Source organism: Oryctolagus cuniculus, chromosome 13 (genome assembly GCF_051225735.1).
Source record: "Oryctolagus cuniculus isolate XC-2025 breed Fujian yellow rabbit chromosome 13, ASM5122573v1, whole genome shotgun sequence".
In the NCBI taxonomy this organism is placed as follows: domain Eukaryota; kingdom Metazoa; phylum Chordata; class Mammalia; order Lagomorpha; family Leporidae; genus Oryctolagus; species Oryctolagus cuniculus.
Genome location: NC_142879.1, coordinates 70,275,773 through 70,294,106, shown reverse-complemented (window position 1 = coordinate 70,294,106; position 18,334 = coordinate 70,275,773). Strand labels below are relative to the sequence as shown.

Sequence of the window (18,334 nt, the reverse complement as noted above, 5' to 3'; positions counted from 1 at the left end):
TTGTCTTTATAGGCCACACTTTGTTTATCCATTCATCCATCAGTGGACTCTTTGGTTACTTCTACCTTTTGACTCTTATAAAGAATGCTGTGTGCACTGAGGTTTACAAATATCTCTTTTGAGACTCTGCCTTCTTTATGGTATATACCCAGAAGTGGAATTGTTAGATCATAGATAATGCTATTTTTAATTTTTTAAGGAAACACCATATGACTTTCCACATGGCTGTACCCTTTTACATTCTCATCAGGCCCAAGTGTTCCAGTTCTTTCACATGCTGGCCAACATTTGTTATTTTCTGTTTTTGCTGATAATGGCCAATCTAATGGGTGAGGTGATATCTCATTGTGAGTTTTAGTTGCATTTCCCTAGTGATCAATCATGTCAAACATCTTTTCATATACTTGTTCTTTAAAGAAATATCTACTCAAGTCCTTTGCCAATCTTTTACATTCTAATTTTATTTGAAAGGCAGAAAGAGAGAGAGAGAGAAACCTTCTTTCATTTGTTCACTCCCTAAATGACCACAGCAGGGACCCGTATCGTCGCATAGAAGGTAAAGCCGCCATTGTGGCACTGGCATCCCATATGGGCTCTGGTTTGAGATCCGGCTGCTCCAATCCAGCTCCCTGCTAATGTACCTGAGAAAGCAACAGATGATGGCTGAAGTCCTTGGGCCTCTGCACCCAAGTGGGAGACCTGAAAGAAGAAGTTCCTGATTCTTGGCTTTGGATTTGCCCAGCTCCAGCTATTGTGGCCATTTTGGGAGTGAACCAGCGGATGGAGATCTCTCTCTCTCTCTCTCTGTAATTCTGCCTTTCAAATAAATAAATAAATATTTTTTTAAAAAAATGACCACAGCAGCCAGGAATTAGCCATACCAAAGCGAGGAGCCTGGAACTCCATCTGGGTCTCCTCACATTGGGCTGTGAAGCAACCCCGTTCCTTCTGCGTAGATCGGCCCTAAGCAAGGGACTGGAAGAAGGCCTTCAGACAACTGATGGATCCTTGCTGGGGCTACACTCCACTGCTTCCAGGTGGTCTCTTGGCTAAACACCAAACCCTGACTGCCAGAACAGGGTTGTGTGAGGAAACACATTTCCTGCAGGGAGACTAGACTCAGTCTGGAGTGATGACCTCACCCCAGACTTGAGTGCCTGTCCCCTGCTCTTTTGGGAGTCCCATCAGCTATAATGCTAGAGGCTCCACTCTTCATACTTCTCATCTCAGCTCCAGGAATGTTGGCTTGCTCTGACTCAGTTTCCTTTCATGGGGATTGGACCATCTCCCAAGACTGGGAGAAGGTCTTGGAGTACCTTTAAAATTCAGGCCAGGGCCATTCTCTGGTGTTTTTCAAAGACTCCTTAACTGGACACCAGACTGTAACAGCCCATTTAGGGTGTCAGACCGAAATATGCATTCTGTTCTTTCCGCAGAGATCAATTTGTCGGTGAGGCTGGGTACAGTTTGGAATGCTCCAGGCTCCATGCCTCAATTCTTTCCTCATCCCAAATCCTGACAAAATCTCCATCTCACTCTCTGCTTGTCATGCTAAATGCTCCACATGTTCACCTTACCTCTCCAGATCTCAATTTCTACAAACTCAAAATGCTGGTCCCATTATCCAGTATTTCCTAGGTTTCTCATTAGTTCTGGGACAGAGTTTAGGTGTCCCTTTCTCAGACAGGCAGCTTTTCCATCTAGTCTCCCATTAGTTGTAGCTCCTCACATGACCTGAACTTGTTTAGACAGATCCTCCAGCATGCTCTCTGGTACCCCCCCAGCTGAGGTCTCCCCCTCATTCGGGTCCCTCTCTGTCAGGTCCTTCCTGTGCAACACATACCTCAGAGGATTCTTACTGGGGAGAATTGTATTCCCCCCACTATGCTTCTTTACCACTTCATCTGCCTAGTTACAAACGTAAGTGGTAGCCAGGACTGGTACCCTCCCACCAAACTCTAGCTTGAAACACCTTTGTTAGCTAAGACTCTTGCCGTGAAGGCTCATTGTGGAAATCAGGCCCATTAGATAAGACTCAAGGTTAAGAGGTGTAGAACTATTTTTCTTCGTGTAAGGGAACAAAGCAACAGTATATATTTGACCAGGCAGAGGCCCAGTCTAGCACACTGCACTCCTTGTGCAGGCTGTTCTAAAAAATATAGACCCTAGGTTACAGGCACAGAAGGCTGAGCAAGAGTGGGTAATGCATGCATGCTAATCCCACCCCCACCTTCTTCCCTTCCCTGTGGGCTTCAGTGCACATCTGGACACCACAGGCAACAAGAAAGTTTTGAGAGACATCTCAAGCTCAGGAAAGGTAAGAACTGGGGACACTTATGTTTTTATCCTCTCATTGCAGCCAGGAGGCAAACCATCCACAGTAGGCATTCCCTTGGGACACATCCTTAGATTTTTGAGATTCCTTTGACCCCTGAGCATACCAAAAAAAAAAAAAAAAAAAAAAAAAAAAGCCTCAACTTTTTCTACACCACCAGCTCCTTGGGTTTTGCCTCTCTTGGAGCCCCCTCCCAGCTGCTTCAGCAGGAGGTTTCTGACTTAAATAAATCTTGCTTTTCTCTCTCCCTTGTCTGCATGGAAATTCTTCCATGTGAGACAAAGAATCAAGGTAACCTTTCTCTGCCACTGTTTCACCCATAACAAATACTTTAGCCACCGCCTGCTGTCTCCAAGGCTGCACATTAGCAGGAAGCTGAATCAGATGCAGAGTAGCCAGGGCTTGAACCAGATACTCTGATATGGGCTGCAAGTATCCCAAGTGATGACTTAATCCACTGCACCAAATGCCCACCCCCATCCCACCTGTGTTTTTATCAGATTCTTTTTTTGCTATTGAGTTGTGGGAATCCCTTATCAGATACATGGCACACAGATTTTTTTTTCCATTCTGTAGGTTGCCTTTTCAACTCCATTGATTATTTCTTTTATTGGGCAGAAATTTTTTAGTTTTCCACTTGTCTATTTTTGCTTTTGTGGCCTGTGCCTTTGGTGTAGTGTAAAGAAATCAATGCTACCACTCATGCCATGAAGGCTTTCTTCTATGTTTTCTTTTAGAGGTTTTAAGGTCTCAGGTCTTAGGTTTAATTCTTTAATCCATTTTGAGTTGATCTGTGGACACTGTAAGATAGAGGTCCAATTTATTTTGCATGTGAATATCCAGTTTTCCCAACATCATTTCTTTTAAAAAATTATTTATTTGAAAGGCAGAGTGACAGGGAAAGAGAAGGAAAGACAGAGATATAATGAATCATGTACTGGTTCACTCACCTATAGCTGCAATGGCCAGGGCTGGGCCAGGCTGAAGCCAGGAGCCCAGAACTCCTTCTAGGTCTCCCACATGAGAAGTACAGGTCCAAGTATTTGGGCCATCAACATCTGCTGGCAGGGAGCTGGGTTGGAAGATGAACAGCTGGGACTTGAACCAGCATTCCAATATTGAATGCCAGGGTCACAAGCAGCACCTTAACCCACTGCACCAACATTGTTTCTTGAAGAGACTAGCCCTTCCTCATTGTGTAACCACGTAACCTTTGTCAAAGATCATTTTACCATATATGAATGGGTTTATTTCCCATTGCTATCTTTATGTCAGTAGCCCAATTTTGGTTACTGTACCTGTGAAATATGTTTTGAAGATCTCTGGCTTTGTTCTCAAGGCTATTTTGGATATTCAGGATCCTTTGTGATCCCATATACATTTGAGGATTTTTTTCTATTTCTGCAAAATTTTCATTGGGATTATTAGGGATTACACTGAATTTATGAATCACTGGGTATAGTACTATCATTTTAACAATGCCAAGTCTTCCCATCCATGAACACATGATTTTTTTCTTCCTTTCTTTTTTTGGAGAGCTTATTTGCTTGCTTTCCTTTCTTTCCTCCCTCCCTTCCTATTTCTTGGTTGTGGTTGCCCCGTTGCTCTAGCTAGCTAGGACTTACAGTACTGTGTTGACTAGAGTGGCAAGGATGGGCACCCTAGCCTTGTTCCTGATCTCAGAGGAAAGTTTTAAGTTTTTCACTGTTGAGTATAATGTTAGCTGTGGGCTATTCATATATGGCCTTCATAGTTAATTGAGTATTTTCATCATGAAAGGATATTGAATTATTCAAATACTTTTTTCTGCATATATTCAAAATAATCATGTGACTTTGATCCTTTTCTCTGTTAATGTACTATATTATGCTAATTGATTTTCATATGTTGAATCATCTTTTCAAGGAGGGAATAAATCCCACTTATTAGTGGTTTCTAAGTATTTTAATGTGCTGTTGAATGTGATTTGCTAGTATTTTTTTGAGAATTCTTCCCATCTCTATTCATCAGGGATATTAGCCTGCAGTTTTCTTTTCTTGTATAATCATTGTCTAGCCTTGGTATCAAGGTATCAGCCTCGTGAAATGAGTGTGGAAGTGTTCCAGGCTCTTCAGTGTTTTGGAAGAGTCTGAAAAGGATTGGCATTCACTCTTTTTTAAATAGTCAGATGAATTTTCTAATGAAACCACCTGGTCCAGGCTTTTTTGTTGTTCAAAAGCTTTTGAGTACCAGTGCAATCTTTTGATTGGTTCTTGTTTGTTTATTTTTTTTTACTTTTATTTAATGAATATAAATTTCCAAAGTACAGCTTATGGATTACAATGGCTCCCCCCCCCGCCAACTTCCTTCCCACCCGCAACCCTCCTCTTTCCCGCTCCCTCTCCCCTTCCATTCACATCAAGATTCATTTTCAATTCTCTTTATATACTTATTTATTTATTTATTTATTTGAAAGGCAGAAAGATATCTCCCATTTATTTATTTATTTATTTGAAAGGCAGAAAGATATCTTCCATCTCCTAGTTCACTTCCCAGATGCACAGGTCAGGGCTGGGCCAGAAGGAAGCCAGGCACTGAATTCTATCTGGGTCTCACAAGTGGATGGTAGGGACTCAAATACTTGATCCATCACCTGCTGCTTCCCATTAATACAAATTAGCAGCAAGCTGGATCAGAAGTGGAGCCAAGACTTAAACCCAGGTATGCCAGTTTGGGATGTAAGTGTCCTAAGTGGTATTTGAATCACTGTGCCAAATTCCCACTACCTTTTACATAATTTCTGTCTCTTTTTGGATAGTCTCATTTTGTTGATACGTCATTTTCCTGAGCTCATTGAGCATCTTTTGAACTTTTTGTCGAGTAATTCATATACTTGTAGTTTTCTGTTGCCAGTCCCTCGAGATTCGTTTTGTTGCTTTGATTAGGCCACGTTTCCTTCTTCATATGCCCCTAGCCTTCCGTGTGAATTTTCAGTTAATGGGATTTCCTGGTCTCCCTTTTCAGGAGCTTGTACACTCTTACTCCCTCTGGTGCCGGCCTGAAGCACTGCAGGTTCCCTGCTTACTCAGCTTTCCATTCTCAGTGGCCTCTGGGCCTCTGAAACTATGCCAGGCCCCAGCAGCACTACAGGTTGGTTAAGACAGAACCACCCCCTTGGGCAGTCCCCCTAAAAAACCCTATTGTTTGATACATGCTATGCTCATCTCTTTGCTTCCTGTAAGGAGAGGCCAAGAGCTGTATCAACCTCTCTCTGCCATCCTGCAAGCTGCTTAGTCTCTCATTCCCAGTAAACCCAAGGTATGCAGAATATGCTAGGTCCCTTTAACAATCAAAGACAGGGAAAAAAAAAGAAACCATTCCTTTAGGCAGCTCTCCAAAAGGCTAGAACGTGGGACATGGGCTGCTGAGGTGCACTGGCTGTTATTGTCTGTACTGCAGGTCTGCTGGAGCAACAACAAGCCCCTTAACTCTCCCTCATTCTCAGTGGCCCCAGGCATCGGTATTACTTGGGGACTTTTCAGCACTCTGAAACAGACAACATGGAAACCACCCTCTTAGCCCCATGATACGTTAGAAGTTACATGCTCCAAATCCTTCCTTCTGAGGGAGAAGTTAAGAGACAGGGTTTTCTCCTGCTTGTTCTGCACTGAGCCAAAGGACAGGACTATGGCAACCAAATGTGTTCTAATTCAAATCTCTTTCGTTCTTGGTTGTTCCCAGCCTGATGCCCTTGCCTGTCGGCACTCAGATTCAGACATGACATAAGCCCATCCCTCTGGCACCTTCCTTACCCAAAAAGTCTGCACACTGACCACATGCTTCAGTCTGTTCTTTGCATCCCTAGGGAGAACTCAGGAACTGAGAGTTTTCTCTTGATCATGCCAGACGTAGCCAGGGTAAGGTGTTATGGTACCATGAATTGTCCTAAATGGTTAGTTTTGTGATTGCTCTTTTCTTGATTGCTCACAAAGGGAATTAATTGATCCATGTATTATTGTTGAGTCACCATCTGTGGGGGAAGGCAGGCTTTGACTTCCTATTCTACCGTCTTGCTAATGTCATTTCCTTATAGGAATTTTGGCTCCTTTCCTAGGGCCTGCCATGCTGTGTTCTTGAAGGCTTATGAAATGGGAGCAATAGAATGATGAGAACTGGGAAATATTAATAACCTAGTGAAAATCTGACTGCTACATAATTTTACAACTTAAGATCTTCCACTGATATATTTGTAAATAACTTTGATCTGACCTGGAGTTTGGAAGTCATCACTCGTGTTCTCATAACAAGAAAAAGACAAAAACACTAAAAAGCAACAACTGTTTTAAAATTCATTCTTGAATTGAAATCACAGGGAAAACCGTTGTGTCCCCCCCCACCAACTGGAGACCCAGGAGAAATTGTAAAGTTACAGACTACCAGACCAGAAGCTCATGAGCTGAAACCACCACGGAGCCAGCGCCAGGGTAGGAAAAGTAAATAACTGACAAGTTACTGAGAGCTCAGTGGGACAAGTTTGAGTTACAAATTCCAGTCTTCAGAGAACCTCCCCCACTCTACTTTTGTCAGTGTTGCCTCCAAAAGTCTTACCAAGTTCTCACAGTGAAGACTGGAGGAGATCCCCTTGCTCTTCTGGCTGGGAGAAGGGCAGAGTAACCACTTTGAAATACCCCAGAAACTGTTCTTACTATGAGGTCTGCCCTCAAGAGCCTTACTGACCTGGGGAAATATTCAGCCAGGCTTCAGCTTGCTCAATTTGCCTAAGAAATAGAAAAAATCTACAAAGCACTGTTAAAAGTCACAGCCCACAGGCTGATCAGAAGACTGAGACTTTACTATAGCACTGTATAGACTGCCTTCTCCACTTTCTGTGTAATACTAGGGCATTACGCTAGAAGAAAACTGTGTGTCTCGGACCTTTCTGTGGAAACTGAAAGCAGGGGAGACAAAAAGGACAGTGCAGGACATTTCATCTGATACCTATAGGTAGAGAAAACAGCAGACAGCCTTGCTCATAGCCAAGTAAAAGATAAAACCTCACACTAAAAGCTTGTTTACCTCCATTCCTTTTTCCTATGTCTGTGTCATAAAGAGAAAAAATACAGTTTGAAGAAATAGATCAAGCATTATAACCAGACTCAGTTATGACAGACTGCAGACTGGGAATGTATAACAACTATGACTAATGCTCTAAGGGTTCTAATGGAAAAAAGATGGATAGCACTCAGTAACAGGTGGGTAATGGAGATGGAACCTCTAAGAAATAATCAAAATATTGAAAATCAGAAACATAACAAATAAATGCCTTTGATGGGCTCATTAATAGACTAGACACAAATAACGTAAGAATCAATGAACTTAGAGAAATGTCAATAGAAATTTATAAAACTGAAACACAAGCAGAAAAAGAACAAAAAGGGCAATAGAATATTCAAGAACTTTGGAAAAGTTACAAAAGATGTAATACAGCTATAAAGAGAATGTCAGCAAGGAAAGAAAAGTGAAAGGAAGAAAGGTTATATTTGAAATAACAATGGCTGAAATTTTTCAAAAATTAATGACAGACCCCAAACCACAGATCCAGAAAGTAAAGAGAATACTGAGCAGGATAAATACTGCCAAATTTTTTAGCCACCATGTTATATTCAAACTGCAGGAAATCTTCAAAGCTAGAGAAAAAGAAACCTGACCTATAGAGGAGTAAGGGTATGAAATATATCAGAGCACTCTTTAGAAACCATGCAAGCAAGAGTGAAGCAAACTATTAAGAAGTGTTAAGAGATAAAAACTGCCAACCTAGAGTTCTGTATCCATGACCATAATCTTTGAAATGTGAAGTAGACTTTTTTGGACAAACAAGAATTGAGGGAATGTTGCTAGTAGGTCTGCCTTGCAAGATATGTTATAAAAGTTATAGCTCAATATAATGATACAGTAATAGAGGAGAGAAAAATTAATCATATGAAATGCCCACTGGAGCCGGTGCTGTGGCATAGCGGGTAGGGCCACAGCCTGTAGTGCCGGTATCCTATATGGGTGCCGGTTCGACTCCCAGCTGCTCCACTTCTGATCCAACTCTCTACTATGGCCTGGCAAAGCAGTAGAAGATGGTCTAAGTCCTTGGGCCCCTTGCACCTGTGTAGGAGACCTGGAAGAGCTCCTGGCCCCTAACTTCAGATCAGTGCAGCTCTGGCCATTGAGGCCATCTGGGGAGCGAACCAGTGGATGGAAGACTCTCTCTGCCTCTGCGTATCTATAACTCTGCCTTCGAATAAATAATTTTTTTAAAAAAATGCCCAAGTAGGGGCCAGCGTTGTGGTATAGCAGGTTAAGCCACCACATGTAATACTGGCATTCCATATGAGCGCTGGTTCATATCCTGGCTGCTCTGCTTCTGATCCAGCTCCCTGCTAATGAGCCTGGAAAAGCATCAGAAGATGGCCCAAATACTTGGGCTCCTGAACCCAAATGGGAGACCCAGATGAAGCTCCTGGTTCCTGGCCTTGGCCTGGCAATTGGGGCCATGTGGGAATTGAACCAGTGGACAGAAGATTCTGTGTGTGTGTGTGTGTATGTGTGTGTGTGTGTAACTCTGACTTTCAAATAAACTAATTTTTTTAAAAAATCAGTAGTCTAATGATACCATCAGTGGTTTAAAAGATGAAGACTGTCAGAGTAGATTAAAACAAACCAACATCTAACTCCATGTGGACTATAACAAACTTATTTTATTTTATTTTATTTATTTTTTTGACAGGCAGAGTTAGACAATGAGAGAGAGAGACAGAGAGAAAGGTCTTTCTTCCGTTGGTTCACCCCCAAAATGGTTGCTACGGCCAGCGTGCTGCACCGATCCGAAGCCAGGAGCCAGGTGCTTCTCCTAGTATCCCATGTGGGTGCAGGGCCCAAGCACTTGGGCCATCCTCCACTGCCTTCCCGAGCCACAGCAGAGAGCTGGACTGGAAAAGGAGCAACCAGGACAGAATCCAGCATCTCAACTGGGACTAGAACCTGGTGTGCCGGTGCTGCAGGCAGAGGATTAGCCTAGTAAGCCACGGCACCGGCCATTTTATTTTATTTTTAAAGACATTTATTTATTTGAAAGTTACACAGAGAGAGGAGAGGCAGAGAGAGAGAGAAAGAGAGAGAGGTCTTCCATCCACTGGTTCACTCCCCAATTGGCTGCAATGGCCCGAGCTACACTGAACCAAAGCCAGGAGCACGGAGCTTCTTCAAGGTCTCCCACTAGGATACAGGGGCCCAAGCACTTGGGCCATCTTTTACTGCTTTCCTAGGCCCTAGCAGAGAACTGGATCGGAAGTGGAGCAGCCGAATCGGTGCCCATTTGGGATGCCAGCGCTTCAGGTCAGGGCGTTAACCCGCTGCACCACAATGCCAACCCCATGTAACAAACCCATTTTAAATACAAATATAGAGGTGGGCATTGTGTACAAGAGGTTAAGCCACCCCTTAGGACATCTGCTTACTTTACTGGAATGCCAGTTTGAGTCTTGGCTATTCCATTTCCAGTCCAGCTTCCTGCTAATGCATCCTTGGAGGTAGTAAATGGTGTCTCAAGTTCTTGGGACCCTGCCACCTATGTGAGAAACCTGATGGAGTTCTGGGCTCCTGGCTTCAGCCTGGCCTCACCTGGGTGTTGTAGGCATTTAGAGAATGAAAGAGCAGATGGAAAAATCTCTCTTCTTTCTCCCTCCTTCCCTCATTTTCAAGTAGAGGAAAATAAACATTTTTAAAAATTCAAACATACAACATTCACTCATCAAAAAATATAAAGAAAAAAGTAAAAAGGCAGATATATATCATGCTAACATTAAGCAAAATAAAGCTGGTGTAGACATGCTAATTTTAGACAAAGAAGCCTTCAGAGTAAGAAAAATTACCAGGGATAAAGAGGAGGGAATTACATAATAATACTTCAGTACTCCATGAAGATACAATAAACCTTAATGTGGATGCACCTAACAACTGAGTGTCAAAATGCATGAGGAAACACTAATAAAACTGTCAGGGAAATCAATTACTCCACTGGTATAATTGATGCGATGAGCTGATTTGTGGCTCCCTCCAATCACCCCCATTCAATATGCTGATGCCCTAATCCCCAGTCTGAAAAGTTCTTAAGGAAGTAGTTGGGTGTTAATGTGGATGTGTGGGTGGGGCCTTTGTGATGGGGCTGGTGCCCCCCTAAGAAGTTTCACCAGAGAACTTGCTTCTTCCCCCTCTGCCTCTCATTCCCTCTCCTGCTCTCCATGCGTGTGCACCAAGGAAATGCCAGTCTGTGATCCAAGGAGAGAACCCTCACCAGGCAATGACCTGCTGGCACCTCCATCTTTGACGTCTAATCTCCTAAACTGGGAAATAAATTCTTACTGGTTAAGTCACCCCGTCTATGGTATTTTTTATGGCCTGCAAAGCAGACTGATAATTTAGAAACTGCACGATCTCCCATAAGTAATTCACAGATCCTGTAGGCAGAAAATCTGTAGACAAAGCTGAACTGAACAGATCTAATTGATAGCTAGAGACTACTTCATACTCTACACATAGCAGAACACACTTTCTCTCAAGCTCATATCAAATAGCCATCGAGACAGAGCACTCTCTGGACCACAAAACACAGCTTAACAAATTTACAACAATGGAAATCATACAAAATATGCTCTCAAACCAAAATGTCATTAAATGAGAAGTCAGTAGTAGAAATTATATAATGTACTTCTAAAGAAGAAATCTAAAGAGAAATGTTAAACTAAATGAGAACAACCAAATTTGTGGGATGCATAGAAAGCCGTGCCTAGAGGGAATTTTATAGCACTGAATGAATATATATATAAAGTAAAAAAATCAGTAATATAAGAACTGGAAAACAATAGCAAGTTAAATGCAACATAGGCAGAAGAAAAGAAGAAGTAGGGAACAGGTGCTGTTGTGTGGTAAGCTTCCAACACAAGACCACTGGAGGACTCATTCAAAGCAGCTTCAGCTCAGCTCCCTAACCAATGCCTTACAGAGTGGTGAGAATATAAATTCACATGTGTTTAATGCTGACATGTGCCGGGCATACTCTTTACACGAGTATTTTCAAGTTTTTCTCATTGAGTCCTGATGATGTCCTATGAAATAACTGTTACTATTCCTGTCTTGCTGAGGAGCAAGTTAGAGCACTCAGGAGTTAAATAAACTCAAGGTTACACACCCACGTGTGCAGGTAAAATCATGCAGTCTTAATTTCAGAGTCTGAAAATTCAGTGGCACCTTCTCTCCACACATCTACGTTACTCCCCCACCTGCTCAAACATGGTTTCTTTATTGCTTATGAAGTTCTTGATTTTGTGTTCATCATCTTCCAGATAACTAACTTGCATGTCTTTCCTTTAATATCTCTACCTCTTTCTATATGTTCTCCCTTCTCAAACCAAAATTGGTGCCCATTGGTAACCACCTGATATTATTTATCTTTAATACTTATGTCACCTCTCCCAAATTAGATTAAATTCCTAAAATATGGACCATGTTTTCATCCAACACCTTTATAAATAAGGTGACTGATGATGGATATGTAAAAATGTACTGGAAATTCTCACGTGACCTACCCTAGTACCCTCAAAACCAGGTACAGTTATTATCAGCATTTTACAGATTAAAAAACTGAGCCCCAAATGATAAGTGATTTGTTAAAGGACAAATGTGCTATTTTTTTCATTCTATGAATGTTTATTATGTATCAGGCACCAACAGCAAGAGAGAAGACAGAGGAAGAAATTGGAGGGTGAGCAAGATATGGTTCCCTGTCTCCAGAGGCTCATAGAGAAAGAAGTGGCACACAGCCAGTTAGGATACTATCTATCAAGTTCTATGTGTAAGACCATTGTAGAGCTCCTGGAAGCACAAGTGGGAAGGCTTAGCCCATGGAGTCCAGAGAGCTCCACAAAGGAGGGAATGACTACACAGCTCAGTTCAATGAGTAGAAGGCACCCTGGTGGTTGGAACTGATCCAGTGGTTGAAGGCATTCCAAGCAGTAGGGTCTACATGGACAAGGGCTCTGAGTCATTCCAGAGCCTGTAGTGTTTGGAGAAGAGGGAATAATTCAGTTTGGCTGGTAGAGAAACTGGCTTAGTGGGGAAAGACAAGAGTTAATGTTAGTGTGGAAAGTAGGCAGGAGACAGGTTTGTAAATAAAGATCTTGAATGGTAAGAAGTTTTGAATTTATAGGAACTGAGGCTGATTTCAATCAGGGAAAAGCCATATCAAAATTTTATGGTCAGAGCCGGCGCCGTGGCTCAATAGGCTAATCCTCCACCTTGCGGCGCCGGCACACCGGGTTCTAGTCCCGGTTGGGGCGCCGGATTCTGTCCCGGTTGCCCCTCTTCCAGGCCAGCTCTCTGCTATGGCCAGGGAGTGCAGTGGAGGATGGCCCAGGTGCTTGGGCCCTGCACCCCATGGGAGACCAGGAAAAGCACCTGGCTCCTGGCTCCTGCCAGGATCAGCGCGGTGCGCCGGCTGCAGCGGCGGCCATTGGAGGGTGAACCAACGGCAAAGGAAGACCTTTCTCTCTCTGTCTCTCTCTCTCACTGTCCACTCTGCCTGTCAAAAAAAAAAAAAATTTTATGGTCAGTGGAGGCAAAAAGAGAAATGATTTGGAGTTGGGTGAGATGGGAAATAGAACAGTTAGAGGTAGGAAGAAGTCAGATGATGAGAGCCCCAAGAGTCCCAACAAGAAGGGTGCCAAGGAGAGGATGGATCAAGAGACAGGCGATAAGGAAGGTAAAGACTGGTAACTGGATATGAGGACTGAGGGATGTCAGTGAGAGCGATGAGGAGAGGTGCTTAGCCATGTGGGCCAGTGGCATTTAGTGTCGGAGGCTCGAAGACAACTAACCTTTCTCGCCTGCCTTTTTCCCTTTCTTGTGTATGATATGATTTAAAAGGCCCTCCTGGACATTTCCTGTGATTGCTTATAAACCAGATTACTTCGTTCAGTTTCCCAACTTGCAAGATGGTGGGTAAAAGAGCTCCAAAGCTAGACACTAAGAAGAAATCACAAGTCAAGAGGGCCTTCCAGTGATTCTGATGCATTGTACTGTTCTGAAACCACTGTCATTGAAATGCAGTAATTATCAAGGCCCAGTGAGAAGGCTGAGTCCCTCCTGTGTTTCTGATTCAGTAGGCCTGGCTTGAGGCTCAGGCCTGTGTTTTCTAACAAGTACGCAGGTGATGCTGATGCTGCCTGGTCCAGGAGAAGCACAGCACTATAACGCTGACATTTGCCACTTCCTAAAACTGCTTCTTTGGCTTCCTGTGCTATCATTTTCCTGCAAGGCCCATCCCTTACAGTGGAAAAACCTGGGACAACAACACACATGGATAACCACATATCCTATGTGCACAATTTAAAGTTTACAGGTAAGACAAACCATCTCCTTGGAGTTTCACATTAGAACATGACAGCATGAGAAATGGGTCCCAGCCCTGCTAGCATTGCTGTTCTTCCTACGAGAGTACAGTTCTGGGCTGTATTTGGTGGCCTCTCTCCCAAGTCCACTACCCAAGCTCCCTTCACTCCCAAGCCCAAAACAGCTGCCCCTTGGCCACCGAGGGATCTGTCCTTAAAAGGACATCACAGGCTCCTGAAGCAAGCTCGGGATCATTTGGGTAAAAAAAAATCCTAGGGTCCCAGGACCTAGGATGTTAGCTACAAGGGCTGGTATGAGATCTGATGGGGCCATCCCTTTGGCCTTGGGACTCCTCACCCTATGGGCTGTGGAAGAAGGTAAGAGAACAGGGCCATGTAAATGGCAAACCCAGACCAGGGGGTCTTTTGCCTCAGCTGAAGGGCAGTTCTGCTTCCCTTACCTCTCTTGGCTCTTCCTTCTCACTCTTGTCTCTGGCTCCTCCTCTTGGCACCAGCTGCTTTCCTCTCACATATCTATGTTCCCAGGATTTTGGCCTTCTGCACCAGAGGTTCAAGATAAGAGGGGTGTCTGTGGATGGGCTTCAGGAATACCTGTGAGCTGCTGAGAGGCATACTAAATCTTGAGAGTGTGTGTATTTTTCTGTGAGGAAAAAAAAAAGACATCAATTTCAATATAGTCTGAAGAGTCTTCGATCATAACTCCCCTCCCCCAAATGGTAAGAACCACTGGTTTAGATTTCATTATAGATACATGCTGATGAACTCTCATAGCTGTTTTTTGTGAGCCTCTATATTTTTGTAAGGATTTATTTATTTATTTGAAAGACAGAGTTACAGAAAGGCAGAGAGAGAAAGAAGTCTTCCATCCACTGGTTCACTCCTCAAATGGCCGCAATGGCCAGAGCTGGGCTGATCTGAAGCCAGAAGCCAGGAGCTTATTCCAGGTCTCCCATACAGGTGCAGGAGCCCAAGGAGTTGGGCCATCTTCTGCTACTTTCCCAGGCCATAGCAGAGAGCTGGATCAGAAGTGGAGCACCCGGGACTCAAACCAGCGCATATAAAGGATGCCGGCACTGCAGGCGGCAGTTTTACCTGCTAGGCCACAATGCCAGCCCCTCTATTTGTATTTTAAGGAGAGTGCAGTGCAAACATCTTAGAACCCCAAGCTGGAGATCCAGCTGGCCGCCGGGCTTTTCTTAATTAGTATCCTCCATACTTATTCTGAAATTGACAGCTAAGTCTCTCTTCTCCCCTAGTCCCATTCTGTTCTGTGTTCCCTGCTTCAGTGCTCTGCCACAAGAAACAACCAGTTGCAAAAATCAGAAATCTATATTAAACCACTCTGTCTCTCCCATCCCCGCCTTATCGCTCTCTAATATCCACCTCCCCATTCAATAGTTCCTGATTCTACTCTCTACATTTGTTCTCAAAACCGCTCTTTTTGTTAAAATTGCCACTATACAAATTTTTTTTTTGACAGGCAGAGTTAGACAATGAGAGAGAGAGACAGAGAGAAAGGTCTTCCTTCCGTTGGTTCACCCCTCAAATGGTTGATACAGCTGGCACAGCCGATCCAAAGCCAGGAGCCAGGTGCTTCTCCTGGTCTCCCATGCAGGTGCAGGGCCCAAGCACTTGGGCCATCCTCCACTGCCTTCCTGGCCCACAGCAGAGAGCTGGACTGGAAGAGGAGCAACTGGGACAGAATCTGGCGCCCTGACCAAGACTAGAACCCGGTGTGCCGGCGCCGCAGGCAAAGGCTTAGCCAAGTGAGCTGGGGTGCCCTCCCTCCACTATACACATTCTAGTACAATTGCTTGATCTCTCACTCTGGGAAAAGTGTGAGGCTTAGATTAGTATTGCTTCTTACTCTTTGCATTGAATTGTCTGCAAAGAGGACCTAGAAAGTCAACTGAGAGAAAACAAACTTCAGAATGTCCGTCAGAATTGATCTGGTATTTCTGCCTCCTATTATGAAACTTTATAAACAAATACCGTGATATGTTTAAACTCCCTTCCTCAATGTCATACTGTCTTTCCTTCCTTGCTGTGAATCTCTCAACATCAGCAGTTCTTAAAAGTGCTTGGGCCCCTGCACCCACATGGGAGACCAGGGGGAGGCACCTGGCTCCTGGCTTCGGATCAGCAAAGCTCTGGCCGTAGCAGCCATTTGGGGAGTGAACCAACAGAAGGAAGACCTTTCTCTCTGTCTCTCTCTCTCACTGTCTGTAACTCTACCTGTCAAATAAATAAATAAAAAATCTTTTTTTAAAAAAAGTGATTCTCTTTCTTTTCCTGGGTCAGTATAACAGGTCAAATAATAGGATTATACTCATAAATAGAGCATTAATGTTCTATTAGGGGGAAAAAAAAGTCAATGTAGATGTCACCAGGAGCGTGTATTTTCCGGTCATTCTAAAGCTGGTTTTAATTTTGAAGATACACACAGTGGCTAGCCATACCATCTTCAATAAAATGCTGTTAATAGTGAGGGAATGTGGTGCCTCAATAATGTCTTGAGGAAAAGAAACCTTTAAGTGGTCATTTGAAATCATGTAGAAGCTAAATATAATTCTAAATTTAGAAACCATGTTCTTAGTACTATGGGCAAACTATTTCTAGCATGTAAAGATGTCTTTAGGAAAAATATTTTTACAAAAAAAATCCTGTGAAAAATAAGTCTCCTGATAAGTTGTTCCCAGCTCTGATGCCAGTTATAATTTTCCAAAATCTATGGATCACGAATTACCCTCGAATAGTAGTTTCTGCGTCAAAAAAAAAAAAAAAAAAAAAAAGCCATCTGGCCTCTCCCCTCTCCCCTTTTCCTCTCTGTCCCTTCACCTCTCTGTACAGAGGTGAAGTGGACACCCACACGTGTTACTTTCTCAAGGTCAGAGTTAAAAGTAGATAGCATGGAGCAGCGCTGTGGCATAGCCAGTAAGGCCTCAAAAAGGCCTCTGCCTGCAGTGCCCGCATCCCATATGGGTGCTGGTTCGAGCCCCGGCTGCTCCACTTCCGATCCAGCTCTCTGCTATGGCCTGGGATAGCAGTAGAGGATGGCCCAGCTCCTTGGGGCCCTGAATCCGCGTGGGAGACCCAGCAGAAGCTCCTGGCTCCTGGCTCCAGCGAGAATGAACCAGCGGATGGAAGACACCCCCCCCCCCCCCCGCCTCTCTGTAACTCTTCCTTTTAAATAATAAATAAATATTTAAAAAATAAAAACAAAAAGCAAACATCATTGTGTTGTCTGTTCTTGAGCGGAAACACCTCCACGGCACACAGGCCCGGCAAAGCGCAGCGGGGTGATGAGCAGTAGCTCGTGGGAACGTCCGCACCATCACTCCCGCCTCAGCAGATCCGTGGGGACGGCGGTACCGGGTGGACTGTGGCTCCGGGGTTAAGTGAACATGTCTCGGCTTCTCCGCCTCCGTCGTCACCCTTCACCTCACAAAAAGTTGAGGACCGCGGAGAAAATACTACCATGAGAGAAGATTTGACATCCCGACGCTGGGGGGTGCAAGACGTCTCTTTTTTCTTTTCTTTTTTTTTTTTTTTTTTTCTTTTGCCTAAAAGAAGCTACGGCCTGACCGACCGGAACTTCCCTTGCCCTTAACAAAGAGGGCGACCGTGACGTGAGCCAATCAGATTGCTCTATGCCCGGGCCTTGTTTCAATTTCAACCCAAGGAGGAGGCCTCCGGGAGCTCTGACGTAGCCAATCAGTGCGGCACGACCGCCGTGTGCGGCTGACGACAGAGGCAGGGGCGGAGTCAAGTTGGAATTTTGGCGGGTTCGCCTGTAGACCGGGAAGAGGCGCCGGCGCCGGCTCTGGGTAAGAGGTGCGAGTTCGGGGCGCGCGGGGACTCTGGCGGTGCCGGGGGCCACGGGCCGCCCTCGCGTGTCCGTGAGCGGGGCTCGGAGAATTCTGCGCGCGAGAGGCGCCGAGCCCAGCAGGGCCCGGACGGGCGAGATCTGAAACCGGGCGGCGGCGGGTATCTGAACGCCCAGGTGGAGCGATGGGAAAAGCGCGGGGGCTGAGGAATGGCGGAAGCATCCACTTAAGGGACCAGTGTTTTCCTTTGTAAAAATAACCTTTGAAAATGCATGCAGTCTAGGCTGTCTCTAGGCGGCCCATTGCTTTGATTCTGAGACGCTAATCGCTGTTGAGAGCGCTGGGGCCACAGTGCATTACCTCTGCCCTCTTGAGACTTTGGATCTAAAGGGGGGAGCAGACAGCAGGCTAGAGCCCGATGGCGGACGACGTGACAACAGAGAGGCTCAAGGAGAGGGTCGGCAGGAGCCCCCGCGGGTCGGGTGGCCCGGAAGGGTTCAGGGAAATGAGAAGAGAGAGCTAGGGCAGAGCTTTCCAGTAGAAAGCCCGAGGCCTGAGAGCCGCTCGTTGTGTGTTCCAGCGGTGGAAAGCAGACCAGCCTGGCTGGAGAATGATTTGGGAGGTGGGTGAACGCATGGAAAAGGTGGAAGTAGAGATACGCGAGAGAGGGCATCCCCTGCTCCAAAGGCTTGGGGGATTTTGTTCTGAGGGCAGTGGGACATCATTAAAGAAATTCAGGC

The 18,334-nt window shown here is 44.7% G+C and overlaps 2 protein-coding genes across 7 annotated transcripts in view; both read left to right on the top strand.

The window, feature by feature from the left end:
- OPTN (optineurin) overlaps positions 1 to 10,734 on the top strand; it is a 71,483-nt gene extending 60,749 nt beyond the window's left edge. For all 3 annotated transcript variants that reach the window (XM_070055701.2, XM_070055696.2, XM_070055698.2), the window contains exon 14: positions 10,619 to 10,734. The gene's annotated coding sequence lies outside the window, so the exon portion shown is untranslated. The remainder of the gene's footprint in view (positions 1 to 10,618) is intronic.
- Positions 10,735 to 17,292: 6,558 nt separating this feature from the next.
- MCM10 (minichromosome maintenance 10 replication initiation factor) overlaps positions 17,293 to 18,334 on the top strand; it is a 42,449-nt gene continuing 41,407 nt past the window's right edge. For 2 of the 4 annotated variants that reach the window (XM_017347688.4, XM_008268096.5), the window contains exon 1: positions 17,293 to 17,594. The gene's annotated coding sequence lies outside the window, so the exon portion shown is untranslated. Of the gene's footprint in view, positions 17,602 to 18,334 lie in introns of all 4 variants that reach the window. The other 2 variants (XM_089311744.1, XM_070055687.2) reach the window with 1 other exon arrangement.